The following is a 13,911-nucleotide window of genomic DNA, read 5'->3' on the forward strand; positions in this document are numbered from 1 at the left end:
AGGTAGACAAATGTGTTAAAATATCCCGTCCTAAAATCCAGTAGGCTTTTTCTGAAGTAAGTGATTTCTCTTGAATACAGTGGATTCTCCAGAGTTAATTTATAGAAAGGACAGAAGAAAAGAGATCTATCAAAACATGAAAAAGGTAATAAATACAGTTTAAAGTAAAACATCCTTCCACTTGAACATTAACCTAAGTTTAATGGCAGCTGATGTCTTACTTGTTTCTGTTTTTTGTTTGTTTGTTTGTTTGTTTTGTTTTGTTTAGAATTTCAGTAAGTAGAATTTAAATAATTTACTTTGGAGAATGCAGAATTTTCCACTATTTCAAAAGGTATGTAAAAATAGCTTGCAATTGATGGAATATTTTGACATTCCTTAAAATGCAGATGTGAACCCTTTCTCTGAATGCTTTGGAAATCCAAAGAAACAAAGTTTTAAAATACAAAGTTTGAGGGGCGCCTCGGTGGCTCAGTCGTTAAGCGTCTGCCTTCGGCTCAGGGCGGGATCCCAGAGTCCTGGGATCGAGCCCCACATCACGCTCCTCCGCTGGGAGCCTGCTTCTTCCTCTCCCACTCCCCCTGCTTGTGTTCCCTCTCTCGCTGGCTGTCTCTCTCTCTGTCAGATAAATAAATAAAATCTTTAAAAAAATATATAAAGTTTGAGAGCGCTGATGCAATCAGACAATATTGCATATAGCATTACACGCATTCATGTGTATGCATATACAAAAAGGAGAGTTCAATGCATGACTAGAGAGTTCGTTGCTCACTGTAAAATCATCTTATGGTGTCAGCTCTGAAGGTGGCGTATTAACCACCCAACCATATCAATTAAAACAACTATTAATTTTAGCTTCTTAGTTCTTTTTTCATTTATTCATTATGAAATAGCAAGTCTGTCTCAAAAAATGATGCAAAATTGTACTTGTACATCTACTTTTACTTATAATTATAGTTGTACTTTTAACAAAATAAATTACTCTCTAAGCATTTTAAATAGATTCACAAGATGGACTCAGTGGAATCAGAAAACCCTCCAAATAGTACTTTGCCATTATGAGAAAAGAAGATCTGAACTAATATTGCTAGTAATGAATATTCTGTTGAAGTTTATGCTGCCACCTATGGGAAATGAAAATTCTTAGTAATTAATCTAAAATGTAGAAAGTACTGTTGCCAATTACAAGAGAAAATTGAAACTTCTAAGTGGATTTTATTACCATTTAACTGTCAAAGGAAAGTCCATTTGGAGAAAGCTGTAAATTCTTCACCTGTTCCTTGAAAAACCCAGATTTGATTATATGCCCATGGAAATTAAGCTACATAGTCCACAAGGCTTATTTCTAAGGAATGCCTATTTAAGTGTCAAAGTTGTGTATTTGGAATAAATTAAAAATAGTGTAAACAGAATTAACTCCATTGTGAAATCTTACGTAAATTGACTTAATCATGCTTTTGTTTATTTTCTTCACATCCCCTTCTTTTCACTTCTGCCTATTTAACGTGTACTAGTTTATTCACACTGGGAAGCAAAACAACTGTTTTTAGCCTCTTGTCTGCTAATATACCAATGTAGTGGAATGGAAATAGAAAAGTTCTGATTAAAGGAAGTCTTTTGTTTAAATTCATGGTCTAAAACTTGCTAATTGTATCACGTAAGAAAAGAGACTCTTGAGTATTCATCAGAAAATAGAACTGGTGGTACCAGTATCTTGTAGCAATGCCATAAGAAACATACGCAATACCTTACAATGCTTAACAGAGTGCCTAACACAGAATATTTGTTTTCTCCCAAAACGTACCATTACGTCGACAAGATCTAGAAAAACTGAGTCATACTTCATCCTGTCAGTTTCTACTGATCAATAGAATATGGTACAGGTAATGAGATGTTACTCCCATGATTGCATTATGAAGACTCCTTTGCTGGCTTTGAAGAAGTAAACATCTAGATGGCAAACTAAGGAAGGCCTTTAGAAGCTAAAGGTAGCTTCCAGAAAACAGGCAGCAAGAAGTCAAGGACCTCAGTGTACAATCACAGGGAAATGGATTCTTCCATCAATCTGAGTGAGACTAGAAGTGGACTCTCCTAGTCAGTCTATCCTCCATGAGAGAATCCAGCCTTGGCCATTTCATTAATTACATTCTTGCAGATGACCCAGTTAAAACGTACCTGGATTCCTGAACCACAGAAATTGTGAGATAATAAATGCATGTTTTTTAAGCTGCTAAATTTGTTACACAGTAATAGAAAAACAAATCTAATGACTTTTCTTGGCTAAGTTATATTTTCTTTCCTTTTTTTCTGTATAACTTTAAAAATGTGAAAATATGATTTATAATACATGTACAATATAAATAAGCATCCCTCCCACTCTACACGCCTACATCGCCTTCATCACACTCCCCAGAGGCAACCGTCATTTACTGTTTCATGTTTTCACCTCTGATAAAATGGTTTTCCAAATTCATAAATATATATGAAAATTTGAGAATAATTTATCTTTTAAGCTTTTCCTGATATTTATCATTTTCAAAAGTAACATTTTATTGGGCCATGGTTTTAAAGATATTTTAAAGCTAATGCAAGAAACTATACCATGCTGCATAACATTAAGTCTTAAATTTCATGGTCTATCCATGGGAATTGAAGTAAAGGGAAGCAATAAGCTTGGCCAATAGAAGACTATTTTTTAATAAACCTAGGTTCTTATGCAATATTGCTGCTAACTGGCCATATATCTTTATGGAAACTACTTCCTCTCTATATACCCTTAATTTACACATTCCAGATTTCAAATTACATATTTATATGCACTTTACAGTTTGTGCGTTTTGTCTTTCGTAATGGTACCTGCTGATTTGCAAACCTGACTGATCACAAAAATCATACTTGAAGTATTTAATCATTATCATCATCATCGTCATCATCATCATCATCACCATCATCATCATCATCATCAACAACTAGTCACCATCCCTAGATATTCTGAGTCCATGAATTTAGGACACGATTATGGGAATCTATATGTTACAATATTTTTACAGGTTATTCGGATCCACTTGATTGGAAACGGTAAGTTAGCTATTTTATTTATACACGTGTAAACCTGTAAGATAGTGGTCTGAAATTCACTGTAAACTACATGACAGAGAAGGCAATCATTCCAGTTATGGACTGAATGAAAAAAAAACAATTGCAAATAAAGCAGTTTAGAAAACGTTTAACTTTTGATCCTCTTTTCTCATTTATTCTATATTTTATTCATTCTTGCTTCAGTGGTTACCTTTATATCCTTAACAAAGCACAACTTCTTATCTCATATTCAGAAATCCTCCTCCTTCACTTAGAAGCCCTGATCCTGGGAAGACATGAGAGTCCTTTGGAACTGTCTTGAGTCACCAACCAAAGTTGGATCATTCAGGTGTTTCCGGTCTTCCAGTCCTGTTTTTGGCTTCGTTTTCTCATTGGTGGATCAAACCTGGGAGGTGACAGCTTTATCTGGTGCTTTGATATCATTAAGTAAGTTCTTTAGCAATATCTCCTATTCAAAAGTTGCTTTTGGCTTATACATTGTTACTGTATGTCAATTTTTTTCAACACATTCTTCAGACATGTCAAAAGTGACTTTACTTTGTAATTATTATGGAATTTGTTGGCTGTGCATGACCAGGAAATGAAAGGTAGTTATGGAGACTGAAGCAATTATACAAAGATCTAACCTCAAATATATGAAGACTGTAGCTACCTTACTCTCATCTTTCCTAATTATTTTAAGTGGGTAGGTAGGTAGCTAACTAGCTATAATTCACATAGCATAAAACTCACCCTTAAAGTGCACAACTCATTAGTTTTTTAGTATATTAACAGTGTTTTGTAATTCTCACCACTATGTAATTTTAGGACCTTTTTATTACCTCCAAAACAAACCCTGTATTTATTAGCACATGCTTTCTAACTCTCTCCCCAAGCCTCTGACCACTAATCTATTTACTGTCTCTATAGGTTTGCCTTGTCTATGGGATTGTGAAAAATTCATATAAATTGAATCATACAAATGTGGTGATTTGTGGTTGACTTATTTTCCTTAGGTTGTTGTCAATGTTCATCTACATTATAGCATGTATCAGTACATTATTTCTTTTGATGGCTGAATATTACATTGAATGGATATATCACATTTTGTTTATCTATTCATTGTTTGGTGGACTTTGGGTTGTTTTCATTTTTTGACCATTGTGAATAATGCCACTGTAAATGGTCATGTGTATGGTTTTTTCCCTGTATTTTGGGTATATATCTAGTAGTGGAATTTCTGGGTTATATGACACATCTATTTCTAACATTTTGAGGAAATGCCAAACAGTTTTCTAAAGTTGTCACACCATTTTACATTTCCAGCAATGTATGAGGATTGCAGTTCTTCCACATCCTTCTCAACAGTTGTTTTTGTTCAGTCTAATGGAAGATTAGTGAACCAAGTTTTGATTCTGTTGATTCTCTCTATTTTTTCCTATTCTCTGTTTATTTCTACTCTAATTTCTATTGTTGCCTTTCTTGACCTTGCTTTGGGATTACTTTACTCTTTTTTTCTAATTTCTTAATGTGGAAGATTAAGTTGATTAGAAATCTTTCTTTTTTATTCATAGGTATCCATAAATATATTCCTCTCTATGCACAGTTTAACTGCATTCCGTAAGTTTTGGCATATTGTATATTTATCTTCATACATCTCAAAGCATTTACTAATTTCCATTTTAATTTCTTCTTTAACCCATTGGAAATTTAGGAGTGCATTGTTTAATTTCCACATATTTGTGAAATTTTCTAATTTGCTTCTGCCATTTCTAATCGGATTTTATTGTGGTAAGAGAACATATTTTTCATCATTTATGCCATTTTAACTTCGTATAAGTTATACCATTTCACATTTACTGTGGCTTGCTCTATGGCCTAATATATGGTCTGTGTTGTGACTATTCTGTGTGCACTTGAGAAGAATGTGTTTTCCTCTGTTGTTGGGTAGAGTGGCTTATAGATGTCTGTTAGATTTGCTTGGTTTGTGGTGTCGTTCAAGACATCTATTTCCTTGCCACTCTTAGGCCTTGTTTTCTGTTATTCAAAGTGGGATATTTAAGTTTCCCGTTATTATTGTTATCTATTTATCTCTTTATGTATGTCAGTTTTTGCTTTATGCATTTTGGGGGCTCTTTTACTTATGTGCATATATGCATGTATTATTATTTTCCTGATGACTCGACCCTTTTTTCATTGGAAAATGTTTTCCTTTTTCTCTAGCAACAATTTTTGTCTTAAAGTCTGTTGGATCTGATATTAATATAGCCACTTCAGCTCTCTTTTGGTTATTGTCTACATGGTATTCCTTTTTTGTTCTTTTATTTTCAATCTCTTTGTATATACAAAGTACATCTCTTGTAGACAGAACAAAGTGGGATCATTTTTTAAAATTTATTTTGTCAATTTCTCCTTTCCAATTGGAGAATATAACCCAACAAGGTAAGGTTTAGACCTGCCGTTTTGCTATTTGTTTTCTATATGTCTTGTGTTTTTTTTCTTCATTATTGCCTAGACATTTTTTCTTGTGTACTATATTAATCTCTTTATTGTTTATTGTACTATATTTTTGAGATATATTTCAAAATTGTTGCCCTGAGGATTATAAAGTAACAACTTAAAACACTCTAGTTTTGGTTAATGACAATTTAATTTCAGTAATATACGAAAACTTTTTGTCTAGGAGCTGGGTGTGGAATTCTTGGTTGACAGCCTCTTTCAGCACTTCTAATGTATCATCCCATAGTCTTCTAGCCTTCACTATTTCTGATAGTGAATGTATTTGGGTATGGATGGCTTTGAGTTTAACCTGTTTGAAGTTGATTGAGCTCCTCAGATATATGAATTAATATTCTTCATCAAATTTGGAACTTTTCAGTCATTGTTTGTTCTAATGTTCTTTCTGCTCCTCCTTTCTCTCCTTCTCAACTACCATTATGCATACTTTGGTACATTTGAATGTGTCCAGTAGTTCTCTGAAAATTGGTTAATTTTGTGCATTCCTTTTTCTTTCTGTTCTTCAAAAATAATTAAGAAATGTCAATTGAACTATTTTTAAGTTGGTCTATTCTTTCTCCTGTGAGCTCAAATCTGCTTTTGAACATTTCTAGTGAATTTTCTTTTCAGCAATTTTACTTTTCAACTAAAAAATGCTATTTGGTACTTTTTGAATTTTTTTTTGTCTCAATTGATAACTCTCTGTATAGTGAGATATTATTCTCATACTTTCCCTTAATTCTTCAGACATGGCTTCCTTTATTTTCTTGAAAATATTTATAATAGCAGGTTTTTAAAAATTTGTCTAGTAAGTCCAACACTTGGTTTTCCTAAAAGATGGTTTTATTGACTTCATTGGATTTCTTTCTTTTCTTCCTTCCTTCCTTCCTCCCTCCCACCCTCCCTCCCTCCCTCTCTCTCACCTTCCTTCTTTTTCCCTCCTTCATTCCTTCCCCTCTCCCTCTCTCCCTCCCTCCCTATCTCTTTCCTTCCTTCCTTCCTTCCTTCCTTCCTTCCTTCCTTCCTTCCTTCCTTCCTTCCTTTTTTGTATATGAGCCATATTTTTTTTCTTTGAATGTCTCTCTTTCTCACTCTCTCTTTTTATTTTTTTGTTTTTGTTTTTGTTTTTGTTTTTGGTAGAAAACCGAACATTTGAAATACTATAATGTAGATACTCTGGAAAACAGATTCCTATTCATCATCAGGTTTTGTTGTTATTGTTATTGCTGTTTATGCAATGTTTTTCCTGGACTAATTCTGTAAAGTCTGCATTCTTGGTTAACTAATTTAGTGATCAGCTGATAATTGGACAAATATTTCATTAAATGCCTTGAACCAAAATTTCTCAACCCTTGTTAGAAGGGCTCTGTGTGTGCGTGATGGGGCATGACTTCAACTCTTGAGTTTACAATTATGCATTATTCATTTCCAGCTTGTGCAGATCCTAAAGGTCACCTAGAAGTAATGGATTAGGGGACTCTCAGGGATTCTGGGGTATACACACAAACCCAGGAATATTTTGGAGTCTATTAAAGTCCCATATGGGAATCCCATATATTTTCCTTTTTAAAATTTTTTGGTTATCCTCTTATTTGGTCCAACTGGTATCACTGTCTCAGGCAGCTTCAAGATTAAATAAATTATGCTGATTGCTTTTAACAAACACCCTAAGATAAGGCTTTCTACCGGACAAGCTCTGAGTCACGTCAAATGATGAAAAGCCTCACAAGAGGGCCTCTTCCAGAAAGCTGCTGCAGAGCTCAAATAGTGGCAGTTTTCTGGAAATGGGGATTTTATGGCAGCTTCAAATCTGTTCTTTTCCCTCCAGCGACTATTAGGTTACTGGTTTTTAAGATTACCACAGATCTGGCAAGAGGAGAATATGATAGGGCAAGTTAAAACACCACAAATTCCCTCATCTTACTGACATTCAGCCATTTTTCTCAAATAAATGCTTTCTGGATTTTGAAAGCTTCTTGTCATTTCCAGAATTCTGAAAAAGTTGATTTTGACAAATTTTTCCTGTGTTTTGATTGCTCTTACAAAGGAGCAGTTTTTCAAAGGTCTTTAGTCTACCATTTTAGAAAGACTTGCCTGTTTAATAATCTAATTCTTAAGTAAAGAATAATACATCTTTCCCTACATGTAGGAATTTGAGAACACCACTCCAGTTATGCTGATAGGAAAGAACTTGGTAGATGATTCAGAGTAAGCCTTATTCCCAGAGTTAGGCAGTGGAACAAACCTATTCAGTCACTAGGATATTTCAGGAACACTACCATTGCTTCGTTATTTTACAACTCCATAGATTAAAGAGTGCCACAGAAGAACTTCATTGAATATTCAGAGTTTATAAATGATAGCTCCAACTGTTCTGGTAGGATTTTTAGGCTCACCATTTTAGTGCTTTAAAATATAGACGTGTGTTTATCTGAATGAATTGCATAGATCTGTATTTTATTCTCATTACTAATTAGTTTGATTAGTTCTCAGTATCTATGAGCTCTTCCATTAGACTATAATTTCTTTGAGGGCTGATCCTTCAGTGTATTCAATTTTTAATACCTCATGTCCTATAAAGTGCCTGGTACTTTTTGTTAATTAATCAATTCACAAAATATATTAAGAATCTAGTACATACCAATCACAGTGAATTATACCAGGGATATAAGATGAAAGTCTACTCTTGAAGACCTCATGTCTCTTATAAATTTAATGAATATTCTTCATTTATTTTATTAACACATTATAATTCTGTAAGTGTTTAATTTTCCTGCGTCATATTGAGTAGTATGGATGGCTAGAGAGACTGAATGAGACCATAAGAGAATACCAAATGTAAGGTATCACAGTGTGCTTAACATATGAAAATGTATACATTGCTTAGACAACCATAAAGAGGCTGGTTCCAAGCATTAACATTATTACTACATTCAGCTGATATGTTCTAGTTAACTTGAAAATTCATCAATAATAATGATTGGACTCCTTTTAATATTTGAAATCTTATGGACTTTTAAATATAAGCAAAGAAAATAACATGCTGAGAAAATTAAATATAAGTGAAGAGTTATTAAATATAAATTAAGAAAAATATTTTTATATTCTCCAAATAATTTGGTTATTAAAAATATCCTGGCCTTACATGTAAGTTATTACATTCTGCACTTGAAAGATACAAAAAACTTCATGGCATTTTGTATTGACATTAGATCTTTTCTTTTCAACAAGAGTAGAGTAGAGAATATTATATCAGAATTAGCATTCCATGATAATAGACGTATTCCATGTCCCATTTTCATGAGTATAAAAAGGGGGTGTAGTTGAGTACATGAAATGGATGTCATTTGAATGAAAATGCAATGGCTAAAAAATTGATAATTTTGTTTAAGGATCAAAATTGTCTTAGTCAACTCAGGCTGCTACAAGAAAATACCATAAACTGGGGGCTTACACACCAGACATTTATTTCTAACAGTTCTGGAGTCTGGGAAGTCCAAGACTAAGCTGCTAATGGATTCGGTTCCTGGTGAGAGTGTTCTTCCTTGTTTACAGATGACCGCCTTCTTCTTGTATCCTCACATGGCAGACAGAAAGGGAGCTCTGGTCTCTTCCTCTTATAAAGAAACTAATTCCACTGTGGGTCCCTGCCTTCATGAACTCATCTAAATATAATTATCTCCCAAAGCCCCATCTCCAAATACCATCACTGTGGGGATTTGGGGCTTCAACATATGGATTTGAAGGGATACAAACATTCAGTTCATAACAAAGCATAAGAGAAATGAACATCTAGTTTTAAAACTGAATTCAGAAGATAATTCTTGAGTGTCAACATTTTACAAGACATTGAGGGAAATAGAAGATACTCAGACAAGCAAATGAAAGACACTGGTTCGGTCATTGAGTTTAGTTTCCAGTTTAGTGTCCAGATGGAAAGATAGAGCAATCACAACACACAGTATTATATACAGAACACAATATCAATATTGTGCTATTTATGGTATGGAGCTACTGGAACCCATTTTTGGAATTTACCATTGATATGTTAAAGGAATCCTTTCTAATTGTTCTCCCCCCCCCTTAAAAATAAATTTCTCAGCCTACAGGAGAACGTATTATCCAAAATGAATTAGCAGATACTTTCCAAATAGTTAATTTACTATCTAAAGAGTGTTTGCAGTCTAGTTTTATGTAAGGTTTTAATATTTTTTTTGTTTATAACTTTAAAAAACTGCTTAATTTGACTTTTTATTACTGTATCATCCTCATGTTCTCTGAATAATATCATTAAATTCAAGACCACATTTGTGTATTAATAAAATATATTTCCCCTTTGGTGTTTAACTTTTACTTTATTGTAGTCTTTCATGGTATCTCTCCATGTATTTACGTGTATGAAACCTTAACATAAAGGGAGTTGTTGTAAGAACACTTGAAAAGTAGACTCTCCACAAAATTCCTCCTTCACTAACTCACTTTGGAGGTAATAGAAAACATAATATAAGTAGAACAGTTTAAAACCGCGTATTGTGTTCATATTAGGATTTGCCTTGACGTGATACTTCTACATTGGGTTTTTTATGTAAATGAATACAATCCAGGGTTTGATGATATGCCTCTGGGTTTTCCTGATGCAAATTCATAGAATATTTAAGATGTTTAAAACCACACTTTTTACTTAACTAATTATTCGGCCCATCTTTTGAAACTAAGTTGGCTGTGAAATACACAAGCGTCTCCAAACTCTGTCTCTCAACACTGGGAAAATCTGAGGCATGCTGTGAGCACCTTCATTTTACATGATTTCTTTGCAATGGACACTACAGGATTCTATTAAATAGGAATTGAGGAAAGAACAGTTTAAAGAATTATAGTGAGGGCAAGTCATGGAATTTGATACTACTACTTGTTAACTGCTCTAGGTGATGCGTGTGAAACTTAATTTGTGTTAATCAATGTGAGGTGAAGAGAGCACAAATTAATTTGACATGCAGATTTTGTGCTTTAGTAATGATGCTGAAAATATTCCAGGCCCAAGAAAAGCCAGCATATTCACCTGATAGGTCAGTGGATTACACCGTGTCCTGCCTGTAGCAACATCATGCATATCTTCTTTAAGGCTGAATTGGGTAAAATCTCTAATCTAGTCCCTTTGGTCTTCTTGATAATAAACTGATGGAGCAAACTGACCCCTTGCCCCACAGCCATTATGATTAAGGACATCATACTACAGTGTGGGGTGGGGAAAACAGCGTATTTATTCTTGAAATAAACTTTACAGGAGGTAATTGCACCTTGCCTAGCAGTAGTCTTCAAATTAGATAAAACTACTTTGAGTCCTTAGTGAAAACAAAGATTTCCTTGACTTCTACAATTCCGGTGTCTGCACATACAAGCATGTGATAAAACTGTTGCTTTTCTACCATGAACAGACTGTTACATTAGTAATTATGTGTGTGTGTTTCTGTTAAGAAAACATTGCTGTGAACTGTCTTTCAGAGCTCAGTGTTTTGAAATCTGTACTCGCTTACAAAATATTGCAGCTATTTTATTAATGTCTCTGACTCAGTTTTTCTCTTTCAGAAAAATACAGAGAGCTAAAAATAAATTGTGGTGGAAAACAGAGCTATCTAACATAATGCCTGCTCAGTTAACAACTATTTACCATAATAGCCCTTGAATTTTTCTGTGTTTTTGACAAAGTCTCCTTTTGTTCCAGGATGATGACTTTTCAGTTAGAGGCACACTAAATTAATATGCTATAAAAAGTGATACTTTGACATTTTAATTTCAGGCAAAGACATACTCAATAATTTACTTGACAAAACAGTTCCTAGAAAAATTATAGAAAAATTTTGAATTGTGTCCCATGTTTGGATGAACCCAAAATGTTTCTCTTTTGTATGCATGCCAGTAAAAGGAATGAAGAGATAACATCTCTTTTACTCTTGCATCCCTTGTGCACGTGAACAATTTCCATGTATTTCTAAGTGCTCTTATGATTGATTAGCTTTTCTATTTTGTTTTAAATGTATTAAGTGGAGTTTGAATGCTAGATAGCCATGAGACAGAAAAAATATGAGATATTGGTAATGAAAGTGGTGCAGTAAAAGAATGCACCAATCAAAAAATGATTGCTCCTCATATCTTTTCTTATAGTCTTTTTCTTCTCAAGAATAAGAAACCTCTATATTACTTTTATGTAAAAACCGAATACTTTTGGAAATTGTCTTTTCCTTACATAAACATGTTTATTTTTTTATTTTATTTTTTTAAGATTTTATTTATTTATTTGACAGAGATAGAGACAGCCAGCGAGAGAGGGAACACAAGCAGGGGGAGTGGGAGAGGAAGGAGCAGGCTCATAGCGGAGGAGCCTGATGTGGGACTCGATCCCATAACGCCGGGATCATGCCCTGAGCCGAAGGCAGACGCTCAACCGCTGTGCCATCCAGGTGCCCCCATAAACATGTTTATTATCAATGCGTTTTTCTATCTGTGAACACGTTCATGTGTATGTGTACACAATTTCTTAAACTTTTTATTTAATGAATTGAGACTCTTAAACAAGGAATGAGTGAATTTCCATGAGTCATGGTAGAAACTTTTTAAATTCCTTTTTATCTAGAGTCATATTTTGACAGTCTGAAACACCCTTTATAAAGAATTTGTGAATGTACTATTGTGCATGCCTTTTCCACGTGGAGTTATTTAGGTACATCATTTCTGATTGGCCAAACGGAAGGCAGAATACAACTTAAACACGTTTTAGATGATACTTTAAGTCCTTTGGCTTTTTAAAGTCAGGATAGTTTATAGGAATCTAAAGAGAAAGCTTAAAATGAAAATTTGCATCCAGCTACCAAAGTTTGATGCTCATACTTTGGCCTCCAGGAAGATCACTTGTCCTTTCAATGAAGCAGTCGTTATAGAAGCAGTCAAGACATCATCTCTGAATAGAATAGCTGTAACATGTTGGAAAAGCCAGTGATGCTGTACCATGTTCCAATGTGATGAGAGACATCCGAGTTTAATGATACAGAGTTACCTCTCTCAGAAGTCTTCTGTGAACTTGTTGATATGACTAAACATTGACACCCACAGTGTAAGACCTTAGTGGTTCTGTAGTGCAAAGTTCTTCATTATATACAGCACACAATTAATTGGGCCCATTAATATCATTGCCATGGTGATTTGTTCCTTGATGAAAATACTAAGGGATACATTATTAATATTAGCTCAGTAGGTGCAATGGTTTAACTTTTAGAGCTGGTAAGTTTTTAAATTTTCTTAGGATCTTTAATGTCTTGGTAAATAATATAAGTGCATAACAGGGGATGTTATGCCCCAGTGATTTGAGGAGCATTTTATTTTATTTTTTTAGGAGAGGAGGAGCAGAGGGAGAGAGAGAATCTTAAGCAGACTCCACGTCCAGTGCAGAGCGCACTCAGGGCTGATCTCACAACCCTGAGATCACGACCAGAGCTCAAATCAAGAGTCAGGCACTTAACCAACTGAGCCACCCAGGTGCCCGAGGGGCATTTTAAAATCCTAAAATACAATGAGCATTCGTATATGCCAGACACAAGGTATATGTAAAATTATTATCTAATTTTATCCCCACAAAAATGTCATGAAGCTGTTACACCCTTTCTGTGAATGAGAAAATGGGGGCTCACAGTAATTAAGTTCATTATACTATATCCTTCTGCTACTGCATTGTGGAGCCAGCACCAAGTCCATTATTTAAAATTTATTCCAGAGGCCTACCTATAAACTAATATACAGAAGTACATCTTTCAAGAATGAGATACTGCATTCAATTCTGTCATCAGTGTTTCCCTTATAATTCTCTCAGGTGAAGGCCTTTTACTTTTTTTTTTTTTCCTAAGATTTTATTTATTTATTTGAGAGAGAGAGAGAGAGAGCACGAGGGGGGGGGGAAGGGGCAGAAGGAGAGGGAGAAGCAGACTCCTCACTGATCAGGGAGCCTGACCCCGAGCTCAATCCCAGGACCCTGAGATCGTGACCTGAGCCGAAGGCAGACACTTAACTGACTGAGCCACCCAAGTGCCCGAAAGGCCTTTTAGTTTTGTAAACACTTTTATCCAATTCATTGCCCACAGCAAGATTTATAGATTTATACCAGCTATGAAATCTTAATTTCAGCAATTATTCAGAAATTCAAAAATAATTATTGAATACTCTCAGGGCACCTGAACAGTGCGATTGGTTAAACATCAGACTCTTGGTTTTGGCTCAGGTCGTGATCTCAGTGTTGTGAGATTGAGCTCAGCTGGGAGTCTGCTTAAGACTCTCTGTCCCTCTGCCCAT

The 13,911-nt window shown here is 34.6% G+C and overlaps 1 long non-coding RNA gene across 1 annotated transcript in view; it reads left to right on the forward strand.

Annotated features, from left to right (window-relative positions):
- The first annotated feature begins 615 nt into the window (after positions 1 to 615).
- The window catches only part of LOC123795724 (uncharacterized), a 33,908-nt gene continuing 20,612 nt past the window's right edge, over positions 616 to 13,911 (forward strand). Inside the window, exon 1 of the long non-coding RNA XR_006780576.2 lies at positions 616 to 3,525. This is a non-coding gene — a long non-coding RNA (uncharacterized LOC123795724). The remainder of the gene's footprint in view (positions 3,526 to 13,911) is intronic.

This window comes from Ursus americanus, chromosome 35 (assembly GCF_024610735.1).
Source record: "Ursus americanus isolate L20-20 chromosome 35, mUrsAme1.1.p, whole genome shotgun sequence".
NCBI classification, from domain to species: Eukaryota; Metazoa; Chordata; class Mammalia; order Carnivora; family Ursidae; genus Ursus; species Ursus americanus.